The sequence below is a fragment of the Bubalus kerabau genome, chromosome 6, assembly GCF_029407905.1.
Source record: "Bubalus kerabau isolate K-KA32 ecotype Philippines breed swamp buffalo chromosome 6, PCC_UOA_SB_1v2, whole genome shotgun sequence".
Classification (NCBI taxonomy): domain Eukaryota; kingdom Metazoa; phylum Chordata; class Mammalia; order Artiodactyla; family Bovidae; genus Bubalus; species Bubalus kerabau.
Genome location: NC_073629.1, coordinates 105,161,476 through 105,180,564, shown reverse-complemented (window position 1 = coordinate 105,180,564; position 19,089 = coordinate 105,161,476). Strand labels below are relative to the sequence as shown.

The following is a 19,089-nucleotide window of genomic DNA, read 5'->3' as shown; positions in this document are numbered from 1 at the left end:
TTGATACTGTTAGTGATACAAACCAGAATTCCCTTCTCCTCATCCCCAAATGTCCACATAACATTAAACTAAAGGCCCATCCTGGGCTGCACGGTCGGCTGTGACAAATCTGTTACCAATTCACATCGTTTTAATGACATGATTTAGAACTTTCTTAATACCATGCAACCAAGCCAAACAAAACAAAAAAAGACAAAGTGATCCTGGATGTTACAGCTGATATACCGATTCAACGACCATCTAGAACAGGCACCAGAAAACTTCTTCTATACAGGGCCAAAGAGTAAATATTTTTGGCTTTGTGGGACAGACAGTCTTTGTCACAGCTCTTCAACTCTGCCATTAGAGTGGGAAAGTCGCCATAAATAATGTTTAAACGAATGGCATGGCGGTGTTCCAAAAAGATTTCGTTTACGCAAATCAGGCAGCAGCCTGTTAGGTCCATAGGCTGTAGTTTGCTGATGCCTGATCTAGACCCTGAGCTTCTAATGTTTTTATGCATCAAAGCTGAATCATTGCTCTGTTAATGGATGCTCATAATAAATAGATGTTAAAATTTTGAACTTAGAAAATAAATGGGTGTTAATAAACTACCACTTTAACTTGGCATTCCGTGCAGGATTTGACTTTTTAAAATGGTTTCTAAAACTCCAAAAGCTTGAAAACTACTAGCAGAAAGCTTTGCTGCTGAGAAAATGCTTTCATACCCATTTCCAAATTAGATTCACCCTCTAATCACTCATTCAGAAATCACATGTATTCTGGAGAGAGCCCCAGTCCAGGACTATACTAAATGTGAGGGGCCACGACTCCACAACTATGTAACGTAACATATTCATTTCCAAGCCTCAAATAGTGCTAATTACCACCCCCCCATACCCCCCGGCCCCCTGCCCCCCGCCCCCCGCCCCCACACCGCCAGCACGAGGGATTCTGCAAGGCCACTGAAGGCTGGCACATGGTTGGCTCCTGCCTGGCACCCCTGCCAGCCTGGGCCTGAGCCCTCCACCTCACTCAGATGCCAGGTATTCCAGCTTCCCCGCTGGTGGCTGGGGGAAGCTGTGCCAGCAGTGGGCCCCGTGTGCCTGGGCACTCCAGAAGCACTGAGTCAGCGTAGCCGCATATGCTTGTATTCCCCAGAGGCAGCGCGGGAAGGCGGGGGGACGAGATCTCTCGCTGGAACTGATAGCTCGTTTCCCTCTGGGTCAGTCCCATCTCCTAATGATTCTTCCATGCAGCTGGCAGGGACTCCGTGGACAGAAAAAGAGAGTGTCAGAGTAAAGTAGGAGAGGGCTAGTGCCAGGTCTGGGGAGGATTCTCCATCTGCATTCCCCACGACAGTGTCCCCATATCTCTGCCTGCAACCCTCAGGAGTTTCTATTTCCGGCTTAGTTCAGATATCTACTGTACACCAAGCTGCCTAAATCCAGACCCTGCCCTGAGACTGCCAGTGTACAGAGCAGACCATGTACAGCTAACCGCGATGGATATGAAAGGAGACAAATGCTAAATCAAGGTACCATGAGGTGTCCCAGGATGCCGAGGAAGGGGGCCCCATTCGTATGTATTATGGTCCTACTGATTTCTATTAAAACACAGATATCCCTGGGGCAGGAGTCAGCCTTGAAGCTGTTACTGCCATTCTTCAGGAAGCATGTTAGTGGAGAAGAAAGCACTGTATCTTTTGTAGCCAGAGGCTCTGCTCCTTGCTAGATGTGTGACTGTCTAAATTACTGGACCTCTCTGTGCTCAGTTTCCTTATCTGTACAAAAGAGGCAATAGAACCAGCCTCGCTGGGGTTTCTGCAGGACTAAATCTTGTCTGCAATGTGCCCAGGCCCTGTGTGCAGCATCGGCCCTTAATTTCACCCTGACTCTCTCTGAGGAACTCAGGCATTGGGACTAGGAAGCACAGCCTGGCTGACACATACAGGGCCACAGTGAGGAGGGCGGAGTGGAGCCAACCTGCTTGCATGAGCTGGAGGGCTGCCCATCTTGGGGAGCCCTGGCTAGGTGTCTGGCAACATCCCAGGGCCTCACCGGTACCTCCCCAGCAGCCCTGTGCGGCAAGGGCCACGACTCTCCTATTTTCCAAGCAAGAAACATGAGGCAGAAACCAAGCAACCTGCCTCCCAAACCAGTAAATGCTGAAGCTGTGATTTGCACTTGGGAAGATCCAGAGTTTCCACTATTAAGTTCCACATTTACATATCCCCTCAAACTGAGGCTCACATGCCAGGACACCCTTCCTTAGAGTCCGGGGGATGATTCCTCCATCTCTGCTGGAGAACCCTGATCATAGCCTGGGTCTAGGAGGTCCACGTGGCACTGCTTAGCTGTGTGCAGAGGCCCAGGCCCAGGCCCCCCACAGTTCAGGCAGCTGTTTCTGAGGGTTTCCAGAGGCCCTATCCTCCTCTCTGTACGTGGGAAAACTTTTGATTAGAGGAAGAGAAAGAGCACTGCTCATGGCACATCAGGCTGGGAAGCACCGGCTGGGACTCACAGCTGAGCCCACAGACCCAAACACAGGACAGGCATCACCAGGGGCCCTGGAGAGAGGCCCCAAGCCCCCAGACCTTGGCTAGACCAACATAAAAATACAGATCCCTGTGTCCCCAGCCCCCAAGAGCCTGATGCAGAGAGCATGTCTGGGTGGGCCAAGTAATCTATTTTCTTCCTTTTTTTTTTAAACCCAGGCACTCCCTCCCTCCCTCTCCTCCCTGGATGATTCTGATGTACTCCACGGCCAGACAAAACATCCAAAGATTTATATTCCTGACCTAAAGAGCTTCTAACAGTACACACCTAAACTGAACCACAGCGTGAACTTATAACCTGAAATCACAACTCATACCTGAAGAGCTAAAAATGAATTAAATGGATATAGATATAGATATAGATATAGATATAGATATAGATATAGATATAGAGAGAGCGCGCGCCTAGCCATGCTGGGGCCTTTCCCAGGCCCATTTAGTCAGTCTCTCTGAAGGTGGGGCCCTGCCATTGGAATTTTTAAAAACTCCAGGTGATTCTCATATGCAGGCCAAACCAAGAACCCAATATCCTTTCATTTCTTCACATCCAGGAGGACCCTGAAAGATGCTGCTCTGTTGTGATCCTCTGACTAGGCAGGGGGTTTTTTAGGCAAGAGCCATTGGGGGGCAGGGGGCACAGAGAAGTGGGTGGAGCTCCGGCAGCAAGAGATACAATGAGGTGCGTGCGTAGGGAGACTGTGGTCCCTTAAGAGGAGTTGTTGCCAAGGACAGACTGGAAACTGAGGGGCTGGAGAGACAGAACTGCATCTGAGGGGAGACAGTGTGTGGAGCAAAAGAGTGTTGATTTTCAAGGTCTCTGCTGTACTCCTGACCACGGAAGTCCCGAGGAGGTCCAGCTTTCATGGAGGCTCAAGGGAGGCGTCACCATCAACCCTCATCCCCATCATCATGACCACCATCATCACCATCATCCACTATAAAGAGGAAGACTCTAGCAAGCTCAGGCAAGAAAGGCCGCGTGGAGCCCCCAGCAAGCGTATTTGAGGACCGCCCATTTCCTACCTGTGTTGAAGGCACCACTTGCGATGACCAAAACTAAAACGCTGTTCTCTTTGAAAACCAGCGTTCATGTCCACTCCTGTGGCAGCTGCCTCCTCTCACACTCTGTTCTTCCCTCTGCAAGGGAGAGCTCGCCTGGCCAGTATCTCTCGAGACTCCTCCATGAACTAGTTGGAGGCTGCCGGGTTCGTGCTTCGAATCCTGCAGGGGATGGTCAAGAAACATGATCAAAGAGTTTGCCTGGTCAACTTCTTTACACACAGAACACCGTCCGCCTGGTCCCAGAGGGCCCAGGCCCCCGGCTCCTCCCAGCCTGCTTGTCTTGGGGCAGGGACAGATTCCTAAGTGGCCTGGGAGATGGTGGTGGCCCCAGTGCCTACCATGTTCTACCTTGTATCAGACACCGAACTTCTCTGAGCCTCTATTTCCTCATCAGCAAGCAGGCAGAATTCTAAGATGGTGCTTAGGTTTCCCATAGCCCTGGGGAACACATCCTGCATGATCCTCAGTACTGTGAATATGATGGATCTTACTCTTAAAATTAGGTTCTGTTTTAGGCACACTTGACCTTAAAATAGGGAGATTATTCCATGGGCTTGACCTAATTGAGAAAATTCTTTAAAAGCAGGGTTGTCTCTTATTGGTCACAAAAGAGGAAGTCATAGGGCTCAGAATCAGGGGAGGGATTCGCCATGCATTTGCTGATTTGCAGATGGAGGAGACCATCTGGTAAGGACCTGAGGGAAGCCTCTTGGAGCTGAGAGCAACCCCCTGCTGAACTCCCACAACTCCCTAGGACATGGATTCAAACAAGTGAATGAGTCTGGAAAAGTGAAATTTCCCTCTGAGCCTCCAGATGAGAACTCAGGCTACAAATACCCTGATTGCAGCCCTGTGCAGAGAACCCAGCCACTTTGTGCCAGACTTCAGAACTATAGGACTTCGAGCTTACAAAGGAGGCTTGTTTTTGGCCACCGGGTTGGAGGTAATTTGTTACACAGCAAGAGAAAACCAAGACAACCTGCAAAAGTGACTCATAGTGGGGCCTGGGTGAGAATTAAACACAATAATAGACATAAGAGCTCATTGTATTCCCCAAATCACCAAACAAAACAGAGCATTGAGGGCCAAGGGAGGCTACGTTTACTGCATCAGTTTTTAATAACCAGCTTACCAGGCTGATTTAAGAATCAAACAAGAACATGCAGAGGAACGTGTTTCAAGATCTAGAAAGCCTAGGCATTCTAGTTGAATCTAGAGTCACCACTCTATACTCTGGTGTGTCTGCTGGAGGCAATGTGGACTGGCAACTGAGAACGGGTATCCTGGCTCCTAGGGCCAGGATACCTGGGTTCTACTTAAGGCCTTCTCCTCATTACTTCTGCTTTGCAAAGTTGCTGAGCCTTGCTGTGCCTGATAAGAGGGGCTAAGAATGACAAGTACCTCCCAGGAGATTAATGATTCCATACACCTGGAAGGTCTGGACCAACGCCTGGTGCGTGGCTCAGTCCATGTTATACTATGGATACTATTTCATTACTCTAGTAATCTAGGTCTAAGGTAACCTGCATGCAGGTCTGGGGCACTGCCACCTTCCTTCTTTCGGGCACCATGTTTTTATTGACACAGCTTTGGGATAGTTCATGTTTTGGCAACTACATCCTACTGCTGATTCCTATGAAGGCACAGCTAAGCCCCTCTGCTGTCCCCTCCCTGCTTTACCACTGTTCTCAAATCCAGCCAGCCCCATCCCACACTCCGGTGCAGCGTCACACCACCACAGAGCAGGGTAACGGAACTTGTGCTGTGGCTCCTGTCTAGTCTTCCCTGATTCTGTTGCCAAGTCATCTAAACTTTTCACGACTTCACATTTTTCTACCATCCCCAGATCCAATCTCACGCCCTCCAATAGATCTCAAATTATTAATAAAAAGAGCTAGCTCTATCCCTCCCAGTATAGAAACACCAAGGTCTCAGAGCATGCTATCCTGTAAACACAGTCCAGGCTCTCCCACCTCTGAACCTAGTTCAGTTCACATCTACTCCCCTCCCCATAACCATGTCTCTCTGGCCAAATCCTCCCCACCTTTCTGAGAAAGCTCAGCCAGCTCACCCCAAACTGGACTCAAGCCCTGCCTCCCCAGAATACCCACAGCACATTTGCTGGCCTCTCGGAATATGTAACAGCACCCTCTCTGCCCACAGATTCCAGGAGTCTTAAAAAGCCTTGGTAGGGCATCCCAGGCAGCACAGTGGTAAAGAACCTGCCTGCCAACGCAGGAGTCACAGGAGATGTCGGTTCAATCCCTGGGTCGGGAAGACCCCCTGGAGGGCGGCATGCCCACCCACTCCAGTATTCTTGCCTGAAAAGTCCCATGGACAGAGGAGCTTGGCAGACTATAATCCATGGAGTCACAGAGTTGGACAGTACTGAGCAACTGAGTATGCATGCGCGTGCAAACACACACACACACACACAGCTGGGGCGGGCCATCTGACTCATCCCCCTACCCCTAGAGCTGGCATGGTGTGTCACACACAGTCAGCATAGAACAATTCTCTTTAGACCCTAATTTGGCTGTTCATTCATTTAACTGATGTGCATTCACTGCCTACTTGGGGCCATGCTGGGTAGCAGATCCTGGAGATTAAAGACAGCAAAGATTCAGTCCTTCCCTTCTAGGGGATCACAGCTGGGGGTAAGGACGTGGGAGGGGCAAGAAGTCAAAGGAATGCCTTATAGCATCCCTGGTTCTAAGCTGTGCGGTAAAGGTGTAAAGGAAGGAGCAGTCAGTTCTCATGGTGTCGAATGTGTGAGAGAGGGGCATTTCAAACAAAGGGCGATCCCCCAAACTGACCGAACGTTCAAGAAATTGCACTCTGTCCCTCTGGTTAGAGGTGAGGGGCAGTGATAACTCATGAGGGGAGAGTTGGGAGGGAAAGACCCTGGTATATGTGGTAGTCTGGCCTTGATCTTGTAGGGGAGTGAGGTCACTGAACCGTTTTAGTCAGTGAGGTAATGCGGTCAGGCCTAGGGGTGTGGCTGGAGGAGAAGATGGGGTGAGGTGGGAGGACTGAGCCAGAGCTCTCCTCGCTCTCATTCAGCATTGCCTCAATGCCACTTTGGCCTCTAGTGGCCAGTGGGAGAGCCAGGTGGACGTGCCTGCATCAGGGTCACCAGGAACGTTACACACACCTGAGGTTCTATATGGCAAACCGGGCTCATCCGTCTCCCTCCTCTCCCCCAAACACCACTGAAATGAAGAGAGACATGTACGAGAAAGAAAAGATCCATTGCAGCATCCGCTGGCCAGCAAGTCTGAGGAAAAGCAGATGAGTAGGAAGGACAGAGAACCTAATCAGAGCTCAGTCAGTCTCACCCAACATGGACAAGGGAAGGCCCACCTGCCGAACACCCAGGAAACTGGCCCAGAGGCAGGGCAGGGCGGGAAGGATGGGATTCCTGAGAGCCACAGATAATGAATGAATGCTTCCAGTTGCCAGAAACACCACAGTTGGGGCACAGGGCAGGGGACAGAAGCCACCAGCCGAGACACCTTACTGCCTTCGTGAGCATGATTTACTTCCACGGGACTCCAGCCCTGGCAGATGGATTGACTGTTCATTACAGAAATGTGCCGAAGGCTCCATCAGCTCTTCTCTCATTCTCTTGCCTCATCTCAACATTCCTCATCACTGTTTCCACCGGTCTGGGACTGCTGTAGTGTATTCCTTACACGATCCTAGTCAAGCCCTACGTTGACATACCTGTTTAAGAGACTTCCAACGGTCAACAAAATCCAGATCTTGCCTCCTTCCTCCAGACATGCCAAGACGCTATAGAAGAGTGAGTGATGCACTCACCCTTACCCAGTGAGTGATGAACTCAGCTTCCTCTCTGACAGCCTCGATACAAATTTTGAGAATCAAATTGACTTTGGGCTTGACATCTACATCATTAACTGCTAGAGGGCAACAGAGCCAAGACTACAGAGATCGAGGGGAAACAGTTAAAACCCTGAGAACTGTTACTCAGCCGAGTCTCAAAGCCAAACAGAGAAGCACTAAAAATAGAATGCCACCCACTTATCTTTTCTTTAAAAAAAAATTACTCAAGGAATTACTCCAACAAAATAAAAACTGTATCAGAATAAGTAATTCAAGAAAGGTCAAGGCAGGATATGCAGGAAACAATGATGAACAGTGAGAGTAGAAAAATGTACAGTCGAATCTAAACAAATGTGGGTAATATTGGTCTCATCTTATTGGAAATTAGATAATGTTTAATTCTTGACATTGAAATAGAAACACGGGTTTTAGTTTTTTATTTAAGGGTAACCATTTCTAGAAGGAAGATAAGATACAGGCCTTTGTAAACCACTGTGGGGGAGGGGGGATAAATTCAATTAATCCAGCAAGAGTTGGTAAAGGGAAAAGAAAACAAGAAAGGAAAAGTATAATAAACAATAGATATAGAGTAAGATGAAACATCATAAATACAAGAATGTAAACAAATTAAATAACTTTAAGACAAGAGATTATGTAGGGGAAAAAAAATCTGGCCATACACTATTTATACAAATTAATAAAGGTTGAAATCAAAGAAACAGCAAAAAGACATCAATAGGCAAAATAGTAACAAAAAGAATGCAGGTAAGTCGGTATTAATACCTGACAAAATACAGATATGTTAGAATAAAATGGGGCATTTTATATTGCTAATGAGTCTTTCTCCAAGAAGAAACAAAAATCACGAACCTTTACCTTCACCCTGGACAACAGAACCATGAAGTGTATGAAATAACATATTCTTAGCACTACAAAGAGAAGGCAAAAGAAAAACAAAACAAGTTCATGACTCAAGATTTGATGGTACAAGTAACCTTATATAAGAAAAACACAGAGGATCTGCAGATAGTAAGCTTAACTTCATATATACTCAAGAAACCAAACACCTTTTTCTTAAACGCTCTTGTACTAGACTACAAGAAAGTCTCAAATTCCAACATAGATATCACAAAGTCAGTTCTCAATACCATAGAATTAGAAACTAACAAGTAGCAAATAATAAAGTAAATCACACAGGAAGACTTTAAGATGCTTTGCTAACTAAATCTGAGTCAAAGAGGACAGCAAAACTGAAAGTGCAGAATATGTATAAACATACAAGACTGAGAATCCTACTTAAAAAACCTGTGGAATGTAGCCAAAGCTGCATTTAGACCTGAAATACTTTCACAACAAAAGAAGGAAGACTGAAACTAAATGAATCAAGCATCTAATCCAAGAAGCTGAAAAATAATAAAGCAAGATAATCTAGAAGGGAGAAATGAACAAAGTTGAAAGCAAAAACGAATGAATGAGAAAAGTACAGCAACCACAATGAAAGAAATTGGTTCTCTGAGACAAACAACACGGAGAAACCGCAGGCTAATCTGACTAGCAGTGAACAGTAAAATCACAAATGAGCACTAAGAAAGACATTATTAACACGTATATTAATACGGCTTTACATTTAAGGGAATTTAAGAGAAATTATTTTAAGTTTGAATGCATAATTTGATGTCAATGAATTTGAAAACTGATGACTTTTTAGAAAATTATAAATTGTATAACTAAAGAAGAGGGAGAAAATCTGGAAAGGCCAATAACAATTGAAGAAACAGGAAAGGCTACCAAAGATGGAATTCCAAATTAGTGAGAAAGAATGGAGTATTTAAATAAGATAACGGTGACCACTGGCTGGTTGTGTATTCATTTGACAAATATTTACTTAGTGTCTACTATACGTTAGGCATTATTCTGGCATTGCATATGCGGCAATGACCAAAACAGTAAAGGTCTCTGCTTTTGGAGGAGCTGAGGGTCTGGCCAGGGGAGATGAGCAGGAAAGAAACATGTAGGCAAAATAAAAGGTGTGACAATAAAGTGGGGTACAGAGTGAGGGAGGATGGAGAATTCTACTTTAAACAGAGTACACGCACCACACTTACAACAGAATTAAAGATAAAAACAAAACATACAAGCAAATCCACGAAAACACCAAAACTATTAGAATATTTGTACAAATTAGTGTTGGAGAATAACATTCAAAGCCTGAAGCAGATCTCAGTCCTCTTATAGGAAGAGATTAACAAAATTGACTACACACAAAAAAATTAAGCACTACATATAACAGAGGACCCTGCTGACGGTTACCAAGTAAATGACAGACAAATGTCTGCAACATACATAAAACAGGGTCAATATCTATAATATGGAAAAAGCACCCATAAAACAACAAGACGAACAGCTAATGAAATGGAGAGAGGAAATAAACAGATCATTATTCAAGAAATTAAAATGTGTAATAAATACATGCAAAGATGCTTGGCCTCATTAATAATCAAAAGATATACATTAAAAGTCAATATCACCTTTTGCCCATTTGACTGGCAAAGAGGAAAATGACTGCTCCCATCCAGTGTTGGAGAAAAGCAGTGATCACAGTTTATGTTGATCCAGCAGCTTCACAAGTGCACGCACACAAATACACACAAATCATCTTACACAGAGGCACACATGATGCCGGCAGCACCATTTTTATTGGTGAACATGGAAACGACCTTAATACCCATCAGCAAGGAATTGGTCTAATAAGTAAATGATGATAAACCCACCCAATGGTATAATAATGGGGCAATATTTTTTCTTAATTAAAAATAAATACATACTCTGACTGATGACAGAAATTCATCGTGACTTTATGTGTTGAGTATTGGGTGACCTCCCTTACTTGTCACAGCCTGCTGGATGGAAGGCACTGTTGCTGGTCCCACTTTCCACATGAGACTTAGTGAGGAAAAGAGACCTGACAGGTGCTGAACCTTGGTTCCTGTCTCTGTCCAGAGCCTACACACTTAGCTGCTACACACACTTTCCCTCAATGCGCGTGTGTGTGCATGCTCAGCCGTGTCCGACTCTTTGCGACCCCATGGACTGTGGTTCGCCAGGCTCCTTTGTCCATTGAATTTTCCAGATGGGAAAACTGGAGCTGGTTGCCGTTTCCCACTCCAGGGGATCTTCCCTACCCAGGGACTGAACCTGCATCTCCTGTGTCTCCTGCATCGTTAGGCAGATTCTTTACGACTGCACCAATGGGGTGGTGTGCAAAAAGGGGGAAAGCAGCATCTCAGACACAGGCATATCTGTGTAGCTGTTAATGCTACAGAGGACCTGTGGGATGAGGTTGTCAGCACATCCTAGGGGTGACACCGCATGAATGGGGCTCAGACCATGCATTTTCTTCCTTACATATTCCTATACTCCTTTCCTTTTTTTTTTAAATCATATATGGCTTTTAGAATTTAAAAATTGTAATTTTAAGATGATATAAAACTGTCTTCTTTTTAGAAAGCAGCTGAACAGGGCAGGTCTTACTAGGGCAAGAGGGGCCAATCTGCAAGGTGGTATCCACCCAGGGCAGGAAAGACCAGGGCCAGCTCTTCTGCCGGCCCCACCCAAAACCACAAGGAGGGAGGCCCATCCTCTCCCCTCCCCACCCTCCTTGTGGAACCAAAGCATCAGAGCATGGCCTCTGCTGGCAGGTGGAAGGCGCCCCACATCCGGCCTGGGCACTGGAGGTGCATCCCTGCAGGGGAAGTTCAGCTGATGAAGAGTTAAAGAAAAACCCCAGATGCCCATAGGGGCCAGCCTCACTAGAGCACAACAAAGCCACTTTCTAAGGGCTGGCAGGGAAGCCTGGGGGCCTGGGATTCCAGCAAGGGACCTCACACCCTGATCCCAGAGGAAGTGGACAAGGCCAGCTCTGAGGCCACGGCTGCCCTCCTGACACACAGCCTGTCCTCCACTGTGAATCTGCAGACAGGGCTGGCATATGGATAAGCTGAGTCTGATCTGCTTGGGGCAGGGAACTGCGGGATGGATCGCTGTTATTTTTATTTCTGTTATGGTGGTCTGTAAATCAATTAAGAAAACCCCAAAATCCAGGACACTGGGACACACATGCAGAATCCCATGGAATAATCTTGGGAGATCATGAGGAGCTACTTAGCAATCGGGAGGGGAAATGGAGAGAATTACTGCCTCATTTACCTAACATCAGAGAAGTAGCACAGGAAAAGCTCAGAGAGTCAGCCCTGATATCAGAGGAGCTTGGTTTCAGACAGACCCTGGTTTCACTCATTAATAGCTGTGCAACCTCGGCTAAATTACTTAACCTCTCTGAGCCTCTTTCCTCATGAGTAAAAAAGTGAAGAATATCACCCCTCCCAATGTTTGTTGTGAGGACTGGATGAGACAAAGTGTGAGAGATCTAGTGTGGACCCAGCTTATGAGAGACACTCGGTTAATGCCTGTGCTCTTCTTCAGGGACAGTGGGAGACCTTCCAAGCCATCCTCCCTGCTGTCCACCTCTCCTCGTTCTGGATCCTGTTTTGAGATCGGCTCTGTAAGTTTTCCTGCCTCCTTCCCTGTGGTCAGGCTTCAAGCTTTAGGCTGACAGACTTCAGGCTCAGCTCCCTTTGCTCAGATGCACACCTTTGCTTCAAACGCGTGCTTTCCAGTCTGAGAACACTGCCACATTCACTGGGCCACCCCTGGATCCTTCCTGGTTCCTGACCCCATTCTCCAGACAAGAGCTTCTCTCTCTCATGGAGTAATGAGGTGACCCCAAACAAGGAAAATGAGCAGAAAGAAAGGCAGGGGAGCTCAGAGCCTTTGAGATAGACAGGACATGCTTTGAGAAGTCCTGGGAAATGTTTTCCAGTAAAAGCAGAGTTTATAAAAATAGAGGATGGTGATATATTTCCACTTGTATTGAAGATAGAAAAAGAGGAACTTCAAGTGCAGGGTAATGGAGTCCGTTTAGTGATAGGTGAGACTATCTGGTCCCACAAACTATTTGGGGATTAGGCAGGAGAAACACCCATGGTTTTCAGATACTGCAGGGAATGGGGAGAGAGAGACACTGAATGCATGTGGAGGACGCTCAGCCCAGGAGTCTAGGAGAATAAAGAGTGGCAGGAAGAGGAGGTACAGATGAAACCCTAGGGACTGCACGTGAGGTTGAGGTGTTGAGAGCTGCCAGGGGTAGAAGGGTAAAGGGCTCGTTTCCTGCCATACCAGGCCACACCTAGTGGAGGCCCTCTTTCACCGGAAGTCTCCTGCAGCTGGGTACAATAGACAGCCCATTGGACTGGTCCACATTCGAGGGCCAACTGCACCCAGCCACCATGGACAAGACACTCCCTGTCACTGGGCTAGACCCTAGGGTGCAAAGGTGAAGAAGGACTGGCACCTGCCACAGGGTATTCTCCAACTAGTAGGGAAGCTGGGCCAGAAAATCAATGATTACCACCCTTTCTCCCGAGGAGCCCCAGACTTGGGCTGTTTCCCACCCTCTCCCCACCTGGAAGGCTCATCACATACCTCTAGTCTGCAGAGACAGGAAAAAGGCGCAGGGAAGGAAACTCGCGTTTGCTGAATGCCTACCATGGGCCAGCGTCAGTCCTATTACCTTCCTGTCACACTGATGCTACCATCTGACAGCTGAGGAAACACAGGCATGTAGACAGTCCTGCACAGCCGAAGGACAGCCCTAGGCTTTGGTGTTAGACTAAAACCAGGCACCACTGGTCTCTGTTGCTGCGTGGCTTCAGGCAGGTCACTTAACATTTCAAGTCTTCATCTTCTCCTCTCTAAAGTGGGAGCAATAGTGCGTAGCCCGGGTGGGTGTAAGAACTGAATGATAGCCGGCCAGCTTTCCAAAAGATGACCTTCTCTTCTTCCTCTTTCGGTTATTACTGATCTTTTAGCTTTACTTATATTGACAATGGTTTTGTGTGGTAAGTTAAGATGATTTCAGATTCCAAGACTATGGCAACTTATTGACAGGGATGGCACAGGAGGGGGAAAAAAAAAAAAAAGAAGCAGGTTGAGGCCCTGGGAGACCTGGGGACTGTGACATCCCAACCACTGGCCCACAGTGGGGAGGCATCACAATCAAGGCCCTCAGGGCAGAATGAGAAGCAGGGTGTGTGTTTGGAGGAATTATTGCTTTCTGCATCCACATGGCTGCCCCCGGAGCTAAGAGGGGAAGGCTGATGACCCCAGACCCCCCAGGGATTGTGCGAGCTTCTGGTCTAGCTCTCCATCTGCCCACTGCTGCTGATCCCCTCCCCCCACCAGCTCAGGAGCTCAGGCCAACAGAAAAGGCTGTGCCAAAGGAAGCTGTTTGCTACAGAGCCCTCTGGGTCTGCTCTGCTGTTCTTCCTTTTTTTGGACTTTGCGGCTGTTAGAGCGGGTACCTTTTTCCATAGAAAGTTTCCATTGCATCAGTTATTTACATTGTCACCACCTATATACGTAGGCTGTTTCGAATCGGTGAACCAAATCACGCCCAAGCCCAGGCCCCGCCCTGCCCCCCACAGGGGGATGGGGAGCACCAGGGGCAGCCCTCAGAGCCAGAGACCCCCACCGGTCCGGGACTGGGGGTCTGACAGGTGGGAGGACCTGTCTCAGCCCCGGCTGGGCCACCTTTCATTGGCTCAGTCCCCTTGGGAAACTATTTCTAAGGTGGAATTTAAGAGGACAGGCCCCAAGTTCAAATCTCTGTCTCCTCTACATCCTGCTGTGTGATCTTCCTAGAGATAGGTTACTTACCTAACATCTCTGAGTCTCAGTGAACTAATGTGTAAAATGGGAAAAACTGTAGCACCTGCATGGCTGGACTAAGCGGAGATTCAGTTTATCCACATAAAGTGTTTAGAACAATGCCCAGCCTAAAGCCTCAATAAAAGTCAATAAATATGGATAGAGTCCTCTTTTTCCATCACCCTGTAAAGACCTCAGTGGTCATCCCCTCCTCTGGACCAATACACAGCAGCTTCTGAACTGTCATCCTCTCCATAAGGTCAGATAAATTGTCCCAACACTCAGCTCTTACCATGCCCTTTCCTGTCCCAAAGTTCTCAGCGGTTCTTCCTGTAAAGTCTATACTTGGGATCTCCTCCACTAATAGCCTGGTTGCCCCTGACTTCAATGCTCTCCTAGACAACCCCTGCTCCAGCCAAACTATTATGCTCACAGTTTGTCTGTTTCTGTACAGCTCTGTCTGTCTGAAACGCTCTTCTCCATTTCACTGTGGCCAAATACAACCACAATCACCCAAGTGAACCTAGCTCATATGCCACCTTCTCCACGAAGCCCTCCATACCCTTCCCTCTCTGGCCAGAAATGACTTCTCATTTACAGCACGTCCCTTTCCTGTGGCCTTTCCCTTTTCTCCCCTGTGTTTGTGGAATATAATACTGATACAAATATTTGTCAGCATCACACACAAACCACACGACCTTTGGGGACAGGACTAGAATGTGTGTGATTCATCTTTGTATCACACACAGAGCTTTGAGCATCATTCATAAAAATGAGTGAGAAGATATACTCTGAGTTCTCTCACTTGACCGCCCCTGGGTGTAGGTGTGCTGGTGAAGATGAATCAACAACTCCACAGCATCCACGTGTTCTTCCTGAGGGAACCAGCGGACGAGCCATCAGTCAGGACCTCCATGGGCTCACAGCTCCAGCCCAGCCCTAGTTCCACTGCTGAGTCCCAGGTAAGCAGCCCATCGCCCTGGACAGGACCCTGAGCCTCGGCACAGGGACCCCACGAGGCATCCTGAGAAGTCCAGGAGCCATGGCTGACTTCTTCCTTTTCCACACCCCCAATTTTCCCCAGGTTCCCAGTGAATTCGCTCTGTAAGAGTCTCTCAAGCCCCTGGGCTCCTGTGCACCCAGTGCCCCTGGCTCTACTCTCCATGCCATGCAGAGTGGTGTTCCTACGTTGCAGAGTAAGTGGGTATCACGGCGTACCATAACCACTTCTGACGCTTGCTGACTACCCTTAGAAATCCAGATTCCTTAAGAAAGTGTCAGACCCTCTTCTCCATATGGTCCCCATGACCTTCCAGCCTCACTCATCACATGACACTCTTGCTCACTCCTTACTCTTCAGCTACCTAATACTTGGACACACCACCTTCTACCCAGGTTCCAAATTCTGTTCAGGAAGGTCCTCCCTCCCCTCTCCGCCAGGCACACTCCTACCCATCCTTTGAAAGCTCAGCCCTGGCAATGCCTCCTTTTCCCTTAGCCCTTCCAACAGCCAGGCACTGCGCTGGAACCTCGTTCTCTCTTGCCACTGACCCTCCACCCAGAGCTGTGGTGCAACACTGGCCCTATTACGCAGTGATATTATCTTCCCATGAGTCCATCTTCCCTGCAGACAGCGAGTGCCTTTAGGGCAAGAACAGCGTGTACCATCCGTGTACTTCCATGCTTGTTAGCACAGCGCTTGGTGTGCGGAGTGAATGAGTGATGAGAAACAGCCAGTAAACAACCCCTACTGGCCTGCCTTCCAGGGTGTTGCCCCTGACATCATCACATTCAGGAACTCACTTTCCAGGACAAGCAACAGGTGACTCTGCCAAACCAGCAGGCCCAGGGTCCACTGAGACCAAAGGGCTTTCCCAGGGTCCCCAACATCTCTGTCTATGCTGCAGCCCCAGACCCTGGACAGCCTATGGCTTGCCTTTGTGGAGGCTGCACATCCTGGGAACCTGGAGTTGGGCTGAGGCTTTGGGGCACTTCCAGGAGGAGGAGATCTAAAGGGTGTTCTGCCTCTGGCTACTCAGAACCAAGACTGTACATGCTGTTGCCTCCCTCCTACCCAGCCTGAGCACTCCTGTCCATACTGTGCCCACCCTCTAGTCCTCTTACTCCTCACGGGGGCTACCCTCTTGTTTCCCTGCCAGGCTGAGTCTACCTACCCATTCTTTAAACAGCTAAACTCCCAGAATATACGGGAGGGTGGGGGGCGCACAGGAGGTGGGCAGGACCTGAGCTCTGCCTTTAACTGGCGATGTGACCAAGGAGAAGTCACGTTCCCCCCAAGCCCCCAGTTTCCCCTCTGTCAAAGATTAGAACAGGCCCACCTCTGAGGTCCCCTTCTGTTTCAACTCCCTGCCAAGGAGTTGAGTTATTTACTAGTCAGAATAACTCTTCCTAGTAAAAGGAAAACAAGCAGAGAAAACATGTGTCTTTCTCGGCGTCCTGTAAGGCAAGATGGATCTCTCACTCTGGAAATATGTTATATTGTCCTCTGATTCTTGAAGGAAAGCCCTTACTGGGTGGCAATTTCTATGTCCATATAAACCAGGGATTTAAAACGCCCTTGCACACATCGATTCTTCCTTTTGAATTTAACAGTTTGGTGAGATGGGTCTTTCTCACTCTCATCTAACGGATAAAGTGAGGCTCAGAGAGGTGAGGGGATGGTTAAAGTTCCCCAACTCGTGTGGGGGAGGAGTGGCACTGGCCCCCTAGGATGTCACAGCACGGCTGCCAGGAAGCTGGCCTTGCCCGACAGACAGCCAGAACAGTTTAGAAAAGCAACACCCAGCTGCCCATGCTTTTCCGTGTGCTTCCTTCACACATGTGGACACATTCAAAGATGTGTGGAGTACAAGGCCACACAGGATGCTGGTGGGAGGGAGACGCCGAATTTCTAGAAGCCAGGCCCCTTCCAGGCCCACTATTCTAGAAAATAGATGATGCTGAGAGCTGGACAGACAACTCTTCCAAGAAGAGAAACCTTTATTTCTGAAGATTCCAATCCCACCTGCTATCACTGGCCTCCATGCCTTTGAACCCTGTCCAGGACAACAGAATCTCTGCCCCCCAAGATCAGGCAATGCCTCAATCCTCCTGGTCTTCCAGGCCCTCTGGATGCAAGGCTCCTCCCCTGAGACTCCCAGTGAGAGCTTGACTGCATGTGATCTGATTATCAAACAGGGCGGGAGAAAAGGTGGGGGCCCAGAGCCCTGGGGAAGAAGGAATAAGTGCTGCAGTTCTGGCCCCGTCTTCCAGCCTGTTTTTCCCATTTGTCATCCATGATCTTGTACCGGTGCTTTAAGGATATACTGGTCTGGTCTTCCAAATTATACTGGAAACTCCCATTGCAGGCCCCTTGGAAGGACCGCTATGTGCAGTTGTGCAGTACGCAATCTGCACAACCATCCACAGCTCACAGCTTCCGATCAGTCCCTGCATAGCATTCATCACCACTATAATTAAAGACCTAACTCATTATTCTTTCCTCACAGAATATGCATTCTCAGGGAAGGACCATACTGTTTGTCTTGTTCCCAAGCTGAAGCCCAGACCCTAGCATCCTATTAACACAAAATAAGTTCTCCATAGATATGTGTTGGAGTAATAAAGTCATTCAGCCACTCGCTGGTGCATTTAATTGGAAGAAGAGTGGACCTGCCCTGGAGCTGCAAGTGAGAGAATTGCATTCTGGTCCCAGCTCTACCACCAGCCCCCATGTGTCCTTGAGCGAGGCCTCAGTTTCCTTGTCTATTAAGGGAGGGTAGGTTAGATGTCCCTGCCACATTCGCCTGATGCTGAAGGTGAGGATCTCTGGAAATTTTGCACCCTGGGCACCTCACTCGCCTTACCTACATCCCGACCCTGGTTCTCTATGTTTTGTGTGGGCTCCCCCAGGTCCAGGAGTGCAGGAAGTGTCTAAATCTAGGGGAGAAGGGCTCCAGGCAGGGTGGAGACAGATGTCACAGTGGGGGAGGGGAGCTATTCCTGCTGGATTCTGCCTGGGACAGAAAAGCAACACTGATAGCCACACTCACCGAGACAGCAGTGTTGTCAGAGGCTTTCACACCGGCCCTGTTTACCTGCAGCCCGTCTGTGAGGAGGGAGGGAAGTGATCTGGCCAGGGCCGAAGGTCCCAGGCACCACAACCAGGACCAAACCCCGGGCATCCTGTGTTCAAGTCTGGGCCCTTTCATCACGCGGCACAGAACACAGCTTCTACTAGTCGGGGGCACGACTGATTTCAACAGGCAGAAGTCACTCGTTCTTTTTTTTTTTTTTCAAAACGTTTTATTTTGTATTGGAGTATAGCTGATGAACGCTGCTGTGATAATTTCTGATAGTTGCAGGTAAACAGCAAAAGGACTCAGCCACACGCACACATGGATCCATTCTCCCCCAAACTCCCCTCCCGTCCAAGCTGCCACATAACAGTGAAACTCGGCTAGAAGTCACTTATTCTTCACCTAGGTTCTGGCAATGCTCTAGGCCTGTGACTGTCGGCGGGGATGGGTGGTGGCGGGGAGAGGGGAGGGTAGAGTGTGGGAGGGGCAGCAGCCTGCTGGTGGTTAAAACAGACAACGCAAGGTCCTCAAGTGAGTGACATGATTCTAAAGTGTGTTAGTTAGTTGTTCAGTTGTGTCTGACTCTTTGCAACCTCACTGTAGCCTGCCAGGCTCCTCTGTCCTTAGAATTCTCCAGGCAAGAATACTGGCGTGGATTGCCATTTCCATTTCCAGGGGATCTTCCCGACCCAGGGATTGAACCTGGGTCTCTTGCATCACATATGGATTCTTTACCATCTGAGCCACCAGGAAAGTCCATGAGTGGCAGTAATGTCAAAGGAAGGAGAAGTCAGTTAGAGA

At 48.3% G+C, this 19,089-nt stretch overlaps 1 protein-coding gene across 1 annotated transcript in view; it reads right to left on the bottom strand.

The window, feature by feature from the left end:
• HIVEP3 (HIVEP zinc finger 3) overlaps window positions 1-19,089 on the bottom strand; it is a 179,281-nt gene that overhangs the window by 99,426 nt on the left and 60,766 nt on the right. The window contains exon 2 of the mRNA XM_055586202.1: window positions 3,560-3,757. The gene's annotated coding sequence lies outside the window, so the exon portion shown is untranslated. The remainder of the gene's footprint in view (window positions 1-3,559; window positions 3,758-19,089) is intronic.